A 15,000-nucleotide genomic window follows, 5' to 3' on the forward strand; every position below is an offset into this window, starting at 1 on the left:
ATACCAACTAGAACTATACAGATTATTCTTCCATCTTTTCACTGACGGTCATGCGGTCTTGTTAACTCGGATCCTTGAGTGGTTCTTGACCTTCATAGTTTGTCAACAAATACTCAAAAAGTATTGAAGTCGGGAGTTCAAACATTGTAGATACAAAAAATGACAATAGAGGATATTGGTTCACGTATCTACATACCTTGGTTGGGGTAGTAATGTAAGTTTTGACATTCGTATAAATATGTATATATGACTCGTTAAAAGGAACACACTTTTTTCATCATAACAAAAGACACCATTGGTGTATATCTGTGACCAAACCTACGTCAAAGATATAACGTCGCCTTTTATAGATAACTAGCTTAGGTGTGCCCGGCGTTGCCCGGATGGTTGGAGGTGTGCGTTGAGCAAAAAAAAAAAAAAAAAAAATTGGCAGAAGGCAGACAGGCTCGAACACGTACCGCGAAGGAGAAAAAGAACGTAGAAAAAAAAATAAATGAAAACAATAAGGAAAACGTGACGTCTTTGCTGCTACGTCCATCGCCAAACCGGAAGTGACGGAAGTTTTAGATTTAGGCTAGTCGATTGAAAAGAGTGATTACTTTCGAAAATATCGGCGAAAAAAGAAACCCCTCTTGAAGAAAAGTGCTCAGTTGAGTGTAAACGAATCTATGTTTGTAACCAATTTTTCGATATTTGTAGTCCGAAGGGTCGAGCTTCAAAATTACTCCGAACTCATGAAAATCCATCACTATTGTCGAAATTTTAAGGCAGCTATGCACACATATATATGCATACATTTAAACGGGCAGGTGAGATTTATATTATAGATTATAGGTCAGAAGTCAATATTTATTTTAATTTCAATGGGGCTAAGGTATTCACTTCTAGCAGGTGCGCTCTCCAAGGATTCGCCCTTTCTTCTTTGGTTCAAGGCAATTTATTGCTAATCATGTGAGGGGCCACTGTTAGGAATTGCCGACGAGGCTGGGAGGTGACAATGGTTAATGACACGGACTGACGACCTGGGTGTCCCACCTTCGAATCCAGTTCGTTTCCACAAGAATCAATTTTTCTTTGATATTGTATATTTTCACGTAATCCCTCCCGAAATCCTCCGTTTTTCCAGAAAGAATTCTGGCTAGAAAAATATCGAGGAACCCAATGCCAAGAATAGAATCTTCGGATTCAGATGATGATGATGATGATGATGATGATGACCGAGGGGTCTGATATGACATATTTTCTTTTAGGGCAGACTGCATTTTTTTCTATTGCGTGGGATTTTAAAAAAAGCATTGTGTCTACCCCTTCCCCCTAAGATAGGAAGAACATACACATTCACAGTTAAATTTCGATGCGATATTTTTCAATATTGTTTGGAGAATGACTACTTCATTTATTTGTGCATTAAATTAAAAATATACTGGAAGAACGTCAGTTAATAAATGTCACCGATGGTGCGAAACTGTAATGGTCTTACAGTATTGTGTTTAATTTTCGACTTTGGAGAGATTATCGAGACTCTCAAAATGACTGTCGAATGGCAAGCATATTTCTTGTTCAAATTTCAGACTTGGCATTGCTTTTATTTTAAAGTCACAAAACGACATAAATTACGCTCCTATTTACTTGTCTCCCCATGAGGGCAGATTTAGACACCAGGCCGATATTTAATGTGGGGAAAATCCAGCTCCTCATAAAGGGGCACTCTGGATAGGAACAAAAATAAAAATTGCCTCAATTTAGAAGGATTTCTCTTGCACTGATCGAGATCAGAAACGATGAAGTATAGTATCAGAACATATACTACACTTAGCTCCTTTCTAAAAGGCCAAGGGAAGTTGTCCAGCTAGTTAGAAGGGTAACTTTCTTGCCTTTTGGTAATAAGCATGCCCTTTACCACATTTTTTTCGCTTTATTGAACTATGCTTGCCATAAACTACAAAAAAAAAAAAACAAAACAAAAAAAAACACCATAATAATAAGGAAATGCGTTTTTTTTTTTTTTTGTTTTTTTCAAAACATTGAATGACCCGGATGTTAGAGGTAGGCGTGTAGAAGACATCTCGTGCACTACGATCACAGATCTGCCAATAAAGAAATTCACTAACCAAACTGCAAGCAATCTTACCAAAATTGAAACTTTCTTCAAATATAAATGGTACAAGGCGTATCCCTGATCTGTGGAGTCAGCACTTATAATATTATTTACAACGACAAAAATAGCACACAGCATGAAAACAAAACATTTTTCTGTTCTGCAAAACAACGAAAAGGGCATTTTTTTGTTAAGTTAATTACACTGTCAGGTATGAGATTGTAAATTAGAACAATGCCCAAATTAATCTATAATATAAATCTAACCTGTTTGCTTAAATGTATGCATGTATGTACGTACGTATGTATGTAGGTACGTACATATGTATGTATGTGTGTATGTACGTGCGTGTGTATGTATGTACGTATGTATGTATGTATGCATGTATATATGTATGTATGCATGTACGTACGTACGTATGTATGTATATATGTACGTATGTATGTACGTACGTACGTATGTATGTGTATATGTACGTATGTAAGTACGTACGTACGTATGTATGCATATATGTATGTACGTATGTATGTATGTACGTACGTACGTATGTATGTATATATGTATGTACGTATATATGTACGTATGTATGTATATATGTATGTATGTTCGTATGTATGTATGTATGTATATATGCCTAAAACTGTCGACAAAGGCGACGGGTTTTCACGCTATCGGCATTGTCTTGAAGCTCGACCTTTTGGGCGGCAAATATTGAAAAATTGGCTAAAAACATTAATTCTTTCACCCTCTACTGGGCACTTTTCTACAGGGAGGGGGTCACTTTTTTTTTCGCCGATATTTTCAAAAGTCATCTCCTTTTTTCGATTGACTAATCTAAATTTAAACATTCGTCACGTCCGGTTTTGGCGATGGACGCAACAGCAAAGACATCACTGTTTTCACGTTCTTTTTCTACTTCACTGTACGGGTTCGATCCTGCCTGCCTACTATTTTTTTATGTCTTTGCTCAACACCTACCACCAAACACCCGATCAACGCCGGGCACACAGGGTAGTAAAATTATATACTTAATTTGATTGCAGATTGTCGGTGCTCAGCGTTTTGGTAATAAGTAGTTGTATGTGGTGTTCACGTGGAGCCTGACTTACAAGCTACCTTAGATTTCAAGCCTCTTGAACCCCATTCGTTAACTTTCGAAAACAGGTTTGCGTTATCACGTCAGCCGTACACCGCCGATTTCTCGCTACAAGAAACTGGTCGAATTCTCGGGTATTCGAATGACAAAAAGCATTCGAATATTATAGAACTTTTCAAGTTTTAGTTGGGGGTGGGGCTAATGATCTTTCTCCTTGACACGCGCCACGATAGTGTGTAGTATCAGCAGATCCTGTTACCACTTTATTATTATTGGCTCACATGAAGCTTTCACACAAGTCAGCAAACGATCTGATTGGACATCTGTGGTGTTCTCTGGATGCTGGGTGACAACAAGTCTCCCCAGACTTCCAGCTCTCTCCACCTCCTTCGATACATTTGCAAATTAATTTGCGTCATCGCAACAGCCGCTTGTCATTGATTTCTCGCTGACAGTGGCCAATGGTTTATACTGGAATTTGAGTGGCACTCCGTCTCCTCAAGGTCCCAGTTCTCTTTGCGCTTGTCCTGCCGAGGTCTGGCTAGCGCTCTCTCCTCGATCTTTTAGTCCTTCTTGACCCTTCTCGGCTCTTTGGTATCAGTTTTTTATTGTGGGGGGAGCGACGATGAAACAATGGGGGGGGAGGGATAAATGATGGGGGTGTAGAACTTGTAGATATTAAGCTTTGGTGTTCTTCATTCCCTGTAACCATTATTCGTTATATTGTCTTGTATTATTCTCCGCATTCAATGGTTTTCCTTAATATGTCAGTTGTTTTCATTATCGCTAGTCGTTGTACTTTTGCAGTTATTCCTCTGATTCCAATTTCTGATATCCTTTTTTTGAAGTTTTTCGGAATTTTTCCCAGTGCTCCTACTATTATCGGTACTATTTTGATTTTCTTCATCATCCAAATCCCTTTTAACTCTCTGGCTAGCTCTGTGTATTAGCTTCGTTTCTCCTTTTCTTTCATACTCACCCTGTGGTCAGCGGGGACAGCGAAGTCTACGATTTGACAGGAATTTTCTTTCTTGTTAATTATTAAGACATCTGGTCTTCTTGCTTGGATGGGTTTGTCCGTCTGTATGCCCATGTCCCATAGGATTTTGTGGTTCTCATTTCCGAGTGCTGTTGCGGGTTTATGCTTGTACCATTTGTCTATACGCTCAAAATGCAGTCGTTTGTACAATTCCCAGTGCACTGCCCTCCTCACTTAATCATGCCTGTTTTTGTATTCCTTTTGGGCCAGTTTGGTGCATCCACTTACTATATGGTTTATCGTTTCGTCTCTTTGTCCACATAGTCTGCATTTGCTGTTTTCTTGTGTTTTATCGATCCTTGCTTTGATATGGTAGGTTCTTTTTTATTAGTATTGTTGTTATTATTATTATTATTATTATTATTTTTTTTTTTATTATTATTATTGGCTCACATGGAGCTTTCACACAAGTCATCAAAGATCTGTTTGGAAACCTGTAGTGTTCTCTGAAACCTGAGTGACCACAATACTCCCCAGACGTCCAGCAATATCCACCTTCGATAGAAGTTTCAAATAAAGTTGCGTCATCGCAACAGCCTCTTACTATTGATTTCTCGCTGGTAGCGGCCAGTGATCTATACTGGAATTGTAGTGGCACTATTATTATTATTGTTATTATAATAATAATAATAATAATAATAATAATAATAATAATAATAATATTATTATTATTATTATTATTATTATTCACTTATTAGGAGTTTTTTTACACTAGCCATTTAGAAAAAAATATCTTTGAGAACAATATCCGGTGTTCCCTTGAGTCTGAGTGGTATAAGTCTCCCCAGATTTCTAGTACTCTCCAACTCTTTAGATAACATTTGCAAATTAATTTGCGTTATCGTAACGCGGGTGTATTATTAGCAACCATTGGTCTCCACTGGAATTTGAGTGCCGATAAGCATTTCCAAGGTCTCTATCCAGTGGAAGTATACTTAGTGCTTTCTCTCGTAAGCACTGGCCAGAACTCCGCTAGATGAGTACAAAGACAACTGGGACCTTGGAGAGACTTATAACCATGATGATGATGATGATGATGATGATATAATAATAATAATGATGATAATTATTATTATTATTATTATTATTATTATTATTATTATTATTATTATTATTATTCACTTTTTCACACACGCCAATGACCATTGTTGTTTTCAGGAGTCTGACCGACAATACGTCTCCCGATTTCCAGCATCATTATTTTCTTTTGTTTTCGTTACATGTCATGTTGTTCTTATTGTTTTGAAGTTCTTTTGTTGTTGGTGGTGTTATCACTAATTATTAATATCATAACTTATATCATGGACGTATTGTTATCCTTTATAATGATTATATTTAAGAAAAAAAAAAAGACTCATTCTGCTATCTAAACAGTGATATGTTCAGCGACGCGTATCTCCAGTCAATGACGGCAGCAAAATCGAGAATCACTTTTTTTCTGTAAATTTAGAAATTATTAGAAAATTCATAATTCGATATGGATTGGAAGGGAGAGAGAGAGAGAGAGAAATGCATAGATGACTGATTTTTGTTAAGTTTTTTTTTTTCATAGATTACACCTATTTAGAATAATTGAAACACTAAAATAAAAGTAATAAAACCTATCAATAAACTAAAGTATATTTTATGGATTACAAAAAAATAACAAATAAGTTTTAATACATTGTAACTCATATTGCAAATATCATAGAAAACTCATACTTAATAAATGATATATATATATATATATATATATATATATATATATATAGAGAGAGAGAGAGAGAGGGGGGGATAGATTCAGCCAATCTGATGAATCGTAGATGACGAAACATGTGTCAGTGGATAATTATATTTTAAAAATAATACATGCGCCGCTCCCAATTTGGGGGTGACAAAATTGGTTAAAGGGGCAATTATTCCCAACTCGCACTTAGATAAAAATGCACTTTCGTATATATAATTGCATTCATTTCAAACGTATCGCTAACACACACACATATATATATATATATATATATATATATATATATATATATATATATATATATATATATATATACGCACATATGAATGTGAGATTTTGTCGCACTGATATTGATATTAAAATCTACTTTTTCTGATAATTTTTTTTTTATTAAAATTAACTTCTTAATATACATTAGCATGGGTATGCAAAAATCTTCATAATGTTAATTAATTTGCATGTTGCTTGGAATAACGAACATTCATTGGTCAATTATATATATTTTATGGTTTCTTATCGGATGATTGTTTTTAATTAGCTATTATGTTCAGTGCTATTGATGCATATTTTCATATTTTAAGCATTAATTGCGTAGCGTTTAGCATGAAAAGGTTCTAGCACACACACACATACACACACATATATATATATATATATATCATGTCATATTTATACGTATTTTACGACCGTTCTGTCAGTATACATACATATCTATCTATCTATCCATCTAACTATATATATATATATATATAACTATTTCATTTATTCACATAAATTTACTATACGAAAATATAGATTTATGCGTAAACTTTAAGTATTTACTTCAAAAGTGCTCAATACGTAGGTAGAGCTAGTTAGTAATTTATAAAATATATATGGCGATTAAGCTTAATCGCCATATATATTTTATAAATTACTATATATATATATATATATATATATATATATATATATATATATATATATATATATATATATATATAATGATCTTGTTTCCCTGTGTGTGCGGAACGGTCTCTATTAAATGCCACATTTATTTTTGGTGTATATATAATTTGGGTCTGTGAAACAAATTCGAATTTTCTTTTTTTTCTTTTGTCAGCCAAGTAGTAAAAATCCAAAACATGAACTTGATAATAATAAGTCGACTTCACCAGTTATTCTGCGCCAGGTATACTCGGCTTACATCTTACTACTATATATTTGGTACAATATGACAATCAATAGCCGTTTGGCTTGCTTACAAGGAATACGACATCCGTATAAATTAAAATATCATATTTATACGTATTTTACGACCGTTTTGTCAGTATACATACATATCTATCTATCTATCCATCTAACTATATATATATATATATATATATATATATATATATATATATATATATATATATATATATATATACAATATTATCGTTCTATCTGCTTAATTACACATTTTTCGGTAATACAAAAAAATATATATATATTTGCTCTGCAATTGTATTGAGCAACTTCTTCAAGTTTTTACACATTAACATTTTTTGCTAAATATATATATATATAAATATATATATATGTATATATATATATATATATATATATATATCTGTAGAAATATATTTTCTTATATTATATACTAATCCTTATTTAAGAAGCACAATGTAACTACATAGAAATATAGAGAATAAATGACGAAAAAATATTCCAAATTTCATTATAATAAATGATAAGATGGCCAACGGCATGAATTTGGGAATATAGTTTTTTGTCATTTATTCTCTCCCGCTCTCCTTCTCTCTCTCTCTCTCTCTCTCTCTCTCTCTATATATATATATATATATATATATATATATATATATATATATATATTTTATGAGTCATATTGTGTATATTATATACAATGCAGGTTATATTTAGTATATTATATATATATATATATATATATATATATATATAATAACTTATATTTCTTATATTTGTTAGGACTCTTATTTAGTAGATTATGTATTGTTTATCTCATATTAATTAAATCATATATATTATAAGTTATATGTTTTACATATATATTTAAAGTGATATGTCATAAATTATTTATTTTATAAGTAATTTGTAGCTTATTATGTGTAGATTTTGTTAATTTTATATTTTATTTATTATTCATATTATAAACGCACATACCATATAATTTATCGTTGGTCATATTTCCTATATTACATAAATAGATCGCATTTTAAGTGTGGAATTATTATTTAAGATTGTCGGGGCCTGGGTATAATCCTTTGTCTCTAAAACTAAATATCTAGTTGTTTAATATTTATAAACAACCCAACGAGCTATTTTGTATTCATCTATCAACAATCAGATAATTATTCAAAGTTTTTAAAAATTCTAGGAACATTCCATAAATTATATACCTCTTGATGTATACATATTTTAATTAATATTTCAGCAAGGGGTGGTATACAATGTAAGTTTGTATGATAAGGCCCAACACACAGTAGGTACCACCATATAAAAAGTCCAACTACACGGTGTTCCTTCAATACAATGATTGATAAAAACTAGACTGTTTCTTATTATATTTGTTGATTGCAACACAGTAGAACCCCGGGATATGGTGGTCCTAGGATATTTTTTCAGGTTACAGTACAGTACGGAATACGATGTTTTTTATATCCCGCCCATAGTTACGGTATTTTTCCCGCCTTACGGTGTTATTTATAATGTTATTTGATTATATACATGTGTATTATATACTGTAATGTATTTTATTACTAAATTGTTAATGCCGTATCCCGAGGTTCTACTGTAATTTTATGACTATTACGTTATTTGCTGAGCCATATATTATGGTAACGTATTTAATGTCCGTACATACGTTATCTCCCCCATGGACTAAAAAAATGAGATCGTCCGATCCTTGATTATATTGATTGGTGATTAACACTTTTCGGTAATGTAGACAACTGGGTTTCTTCGAATATCAAATAATGTCATGTCGTCGACTAAAATGAATTTGAAATAAACATATTTCATTTATGTTTCGGAATTTTAAGATGATGATTGGTTATTAGTATTATTTTGATTCTTCGGAATATTATTAGAATCTTGAATGCCGTTTAGAGGGTTCCGTTCGAAATCTCGTCCATATTCCCGAGCTCGACAAGATCCCCGTGAAGAAGGTCGGAGGGTACATCCACTGAAATGTTGTGAAAATATCAATGAAGATGAGAGCAGCAGTCCGAACAATCCAAATAATACGAACATATTTCAGAAAGAGAGGTTCGTTTTCTTGATTTGTTTTGTTTGTTTTTACTTGAAAGTCACCACTTATCAAGGCCCGAAGGCCACTCGAGTGTAATGGTTTATTAATGGAAGGTTGTGGTGTAGTAATCACCTATGGTGCAAATTGGGTAGAATTTTTGTTTATTTTTTTTAGGACTGCTTAACAGGAACTCGTTTACATTTTTTTAATATTTTGAAAATTATTATTATTTTTTTTTTTTTATGTTACGGAGACGAAGATTATTTATGTTTTGTAAAAAGAAATTAAATTCCTGCAGTTTTATATAAACCAACGGATATTCGCTGTACTTTTGAAACAAAAACAAACAGTATTAGATTTTGTTTGGGGCGATTTAGAACGTTTACAAACAGACTAAAATAAGTATTTATTTTTCTGATCGATTTCGTCGAATCTGTTTTTTGTTTTGTTTTGTTTTTTGACTTTAGGAATCCGGAAAATCGGTTGCCATATCATTCTTTCCGGCTCCTGGTTTGTTCGCGCCATTCGCCTATTTATATTCACACAACCATGTCGAAGATGTTTTTTTTTTTTTTTTATACGGCATGAACACAAAATATTTATTGCTTAAAAGATAATCAAATGCTAGAATTTTAAATAAACAAAATACATATTTATTTTATTATCTATGTAATCGTTAAATGGTAATGACGATTATTCTTTCGGTAAATTAAATACTATTTACACTTATCATCACACCGTATGAACCCGATTATTCTATTGTTGGCATTGGTTTTCCTGATATTTTTTCTAGTAAGAATTATTTTCTAGGAAGACATCAGGTAATTACTGGGGGGGGTGACCACGAAAAGATTGCTAATGTCCTAAGTGACAATGATTTTTGCAAAAACGAATTGGGTTCGAACTTTCAACACCTAGGTCTCCAAAATCAACGAAGATGTCACTATTTGTGTACGTATCTGGCCCCTGTTGGTTGGAGTGTAATGCTGAGTTTGTCCATTTCTAGAAGGTCCACCCTCCCAAGGTTTTGCCTTCTTTGAGAAAGGAGTTAGTTTATTGCTAATCACCTGAGGTGCCCTTACCGGGCAATGTCAGCGGGGCTGCCCAGGCACATTTTGTATGTCATAGTACCTCTCCCGGGAGGGGGGGCGCAGACTTCTCAATCCCATATTCCGGCCCTTGACCTCCCACCTTCGCGGGAAGGACCTTTTTGGCTAAGATGAAAGGGTAGTATCTGTTCCGGCAGATACTTTAATCAAAGACCATTGTCCTTGCGTCAATCTTTTTGTCCATGCTGGGGCAACTCTATATACCAAATGGCTCTCACTATCCAGCAATGATTTCCCACCTCTCGGGAGCTGGTCCCCTTTGCCCTTCCCCTCCCCTTTCTCTCCACGTTTAAAAACGGCCTTGTGCCTAATTTACTCAGTGGGGAAGCAAATAAATACATCCAACTTTCCGGCCCTGGTGGACCAGTTCTTGAAGTAGGAAAGAACTAAACACTCGTCCTCCCCTACCTGTCAGTCTGCGTCGGTAATTACTTGGCCGCCGTCAGTTTCAACTATTTACACCAACAGACAATTATTCTTTCAAAAGGAATATCATTATACACGACTTTGTAGGAAGCACCGTGGAATTTCCACATGATCCATTAGTATTTTTTTTTTCATAACTATAAAAAGATATTAAATAGCAATACCTATTAAAATATTATTTGTATACTTTTATAATAGTTATTAATATAGAAGAATTGTAAGAATTGATATCTTTGTTTTTTTAAATTATTTTTCTATTTGTTTTTACCGTTCTGACGGATGTTATGGCGCTAAGTTTTGTTCTAATGCGTCATCGCTTATCAAGGCTCGCAGGTCGCTTGAAGGGTCAAATAGATTTTCAGTTTGTCAATTTATAGGGGCATAAAAAAGGATTGAAATAAAATGTGTTATATGGGCAGAAGATTATTTAAGAATACATTACTATCCAAGAAAACGTTGTTTTATTTTTAACTTCAAATTCCCTACTTGCTAAGGCCGGGTAGCCACTCAAGGACAAGGATTAATAAGTGGTAGGGAGTTGATAAGACAACTCGGTGATGGATGATCAGTAATGGTGATTGGGTAGTGCCTAGTTATTTAAGAGAACGATTTAACAACAACTTATTTACATCAGACTTCAAACGAACCAAGTTATAGTCAACCGGTAAGCAACACCAGGGTATCTTGCTCCATAGACGAACAGTTAAAGGAAAAATGCCTACTCGTAAAATGTACGTTTAGTTTAAGGCACAGATAGAAAGTAAAGGAAATTGTTGAAGATTATTGTAGATAAAAGTGTATTCGTAACATTTTTTTTACAGATGAGGAATTGTAGATTGGAGCTCGGTCGAGCATCTGACATTAAAAAAAAGCGATAGTGCAGAGATAGACTCGCAGTGTTACTTCTATGAAAAAGAGGCAGTTCGGAGACGAATAAGTATTTATCCATATTAGTGTTAAAGACGACCATGTTGTAGTCGCTTGGGATGTAGCCTCGTGGTATTTTGTTTGACATTAGATTGTTTGAGAAACAAGTTTCTTTTCACGCAAAAAAGGATTTTTGAAATTTCATTATTTTTTAAATACTATTGCGATCTATGTCCTTGCGTGGCCCACTGGAAATTAAAATTTGTAGTACCCAGAAACAAAGTAACTGGATTGAACCAGGCACACAATTTTCGCCTGAAAAAAAAAGTTGTAATTGCACAAAAGATATATTACTAAAATGAATTGTGAGGAACAGATGAATGAAAACAAACGTGGAACGGGTTGAAAAACAACAAATAAAAGAGGGTTGTAACATCCCTGTCTCCAGACGAGGGCTGGGTTAGATATTAGGTATGTTTTAATGGGTGGGATATCCAATCTCCCAAAACAGGGCACTCCTAATGGCGACAAGAATTCAAAAGATTTCCTCGGTCTAGAATGATTTGTTTGCACTGATTGAGGATTTAAAAGATGAAATGTATATCTGACCAGACACTACACTGTACGACTTGCGAAAAGCCAAGATACACAAATAAATAAATAGTTTATTAATAAGAGTTCGTTTTGCAAATCTTTATGTAAATTAACACGTCAGTTACCTAGAAATTAATATACATACGAGAATCCTACTTTCTTGCTTTGCTGCTACATAGAGTCTTTTAATCTAACTGTCAGTTTAATGAAATAATTAAAATAAGATATAAAATTTTAAAAAATAAACTAAAATATTCTTTAAATTTAAAATAATTTCCGTAAAATTCTTGTTAAGGGATTTTTTTTCTTTAAACCATTTTGTTTAAACAATTTATCCGTCCTCCCGTTAAGAAAAGTAAACTCGACATGTGAGGATACTAAGCCTTATGATAGGAATGATTTCTTCTTTATTCATCGACTAGAGAAAAAAATTAAGTGTGTACCAAAACCTACTCTGCACTCTGCAACAAGCTAAAAGGTTAAGGTGTTAAAATTAACACATAGATTATTAATGAGAGTTCATTTTGCAAAGCTGTATGTAAATTAAGAAGTTAGTTAGTTAGACATGACTGGGCATACGAGAAGGTTGTTTTTCTTCTGTCATACATTGCGTCTTTTAATATCACTGTCAGTTTGTAAACAAAAAAAAAACAAAACAAAAACAAATGAATAAATACAAAGATACATTAGGAGATTTTCAAATAATTCTCTGAACATAAACTTAATGAACAATTTTTTGATCCTTAAAGAAAAGAAAATCAACATATAACGATATCAAACGTTCTGTATAGAAATATTATTCTAATTTCAATCAAATTTCGCTCGATCATTCTAAAAAATGATTACTTGATTCTATAAAAGTACATAATTTTGCATATTTTACATAAATTACATAATAAAATGATTGCATGATTATATAAAGTTAGATAATTTTGCATATTTTACATAAATTACATTATAAAATGATTGCATGATTATATAAAGTTAGATAATTTTGCATATTTTACATAAATTACATAATAAAATGATTGCATGATTATATAAAGTTACATAATTTTGCATATTTTACATAAATTACATTATAAAATGATTGCATGATTATATAAAGTTAGATAATTTTGCATATTTTACATAAATTACATTATAAAATGATTGCATGATTATATAAAGTTACATAATTTTGCATATTTTACATAAATTACATTATAAAATGATTGCATGATTCTATAAAGTTAGATAATTTTGCATATTTTACATAAATTACATTATAAAATGATTGCATGATTATATAAAGTTACATAATTTTGCATATTTTACATAAATTACATTATAAAATGATTGCATGATTATATAAAGTTACATAATTTTGCATATTTTACATAAATTACATTATAAAATGATTGCATGATTCTATAAAGTTAGATAATTTTGCATATTTTACATAAATTACATTATAAAATGATTGCATGAATCTATAAAGTTACATAATTTTGCATATTTTACATAAATTACATAATAAAATGATTGTATGATTCTATAAAGTCACACGATTTTACATAATTTATATAAATTGCATAATACGAGCTAAAAGACTACTCACGCCTGAGAGTATCTTGTCCCTTTACAAGTCAACCATTCGCCCATGCATGGAGTATTGTTGCAAATCTGGGCTGGTGCACCACCCACTAGTCTCTCCCTCTTAGATAAAGTCCAAAAAAAGAGTTGTCAATCTAACCGGTCCCACTTTATCAACTAAGCTCCAGCCCCTGTCTCGTCACCCCAATGTTGCATCACTGTGCCTGTTTTACAAATATTTTAATGGAATGTGTTCTGATGAACTCGTTTCACTTGTACCCCCTCGACGTACATATCCCCGACAACCCCGCTTAGCAATAAGATCTCACCCCTTTACTGTTGTTGTCCCTAAATGCCAGAAAACTTTTTATTCTAATAGTGTTCTCCCCTCGAACAGCTAGACTTTGGAATTCCCTTCCTGCTGCCTGCTTCACTGGCTGTACTGATATGCAGAAGTTTAAATGTAACATAAACCAATATGGTGTTAATCTTTCCTAGACGCGGCCCCAAATAGTAGCCCCTTATTCTTTGTAAGGGCTGAACACGTGTAACAACAACAACAACAAAAAATACAATGATTACCTGATTCTATAAAATTACATAATTTACATAAATTACATAATAAAACGATTACATGATTCTATAAAATGTTTTGAATTTAAATATTAAGCTTAAGTGTCTCACAAAGAAATCCACATTTTGGAGAATGTTGTTTGATTGGTGCCCAATGTATATGAATAAAACCCAGTACAATTTGCTAGATTTGAATTATAAAATGGAAGCTCATGCCGACATGATGAACCTCCTCCCTAAAATTTCTGTTAAATCTAAAGTAAATGAAATATAAAGACAGTGATATTAATTGGTGGATATATATGTTTTAATTTAACAAATATCCAGCGTGTCTACGTTTTTAATATAGATTACTAACAACGATTAGAAATTAATTAAACTAAATATAGAGAACTTTTTAACCTTTGAAGCCAGCCAACCTGGGTGTAAAATTCATAATGATCGGTTAATAAATTCAGTAGTAAAATATATAGATACAAATTTATAAACATACCTAACTTTATAAAAATACATGTAAATAATAAATGGTTTTTAGTATATATATATATATATATATATATATATATATATATATATATATATATATATATATATATATATATACATTGACAGCTTTAAACTGTATTATTTTCTTATTTGAATGGGTT

The sequence above is a fragment of the Euprymna scolopes genome, chromosome 39 (genome assembly GCF_053919585.1).
Source record: "Euprymna scolopes isolate OS-2025 chromosome 39, ASM5391958v1, whole genome shotgun sequence".
Taxonomy (NCBI): Eukaryota; Metazoa; Mollusca; class Cephalopoda; order Sepiida; family Sepiolidae; genus Euprymna; species Euprymna scolopes.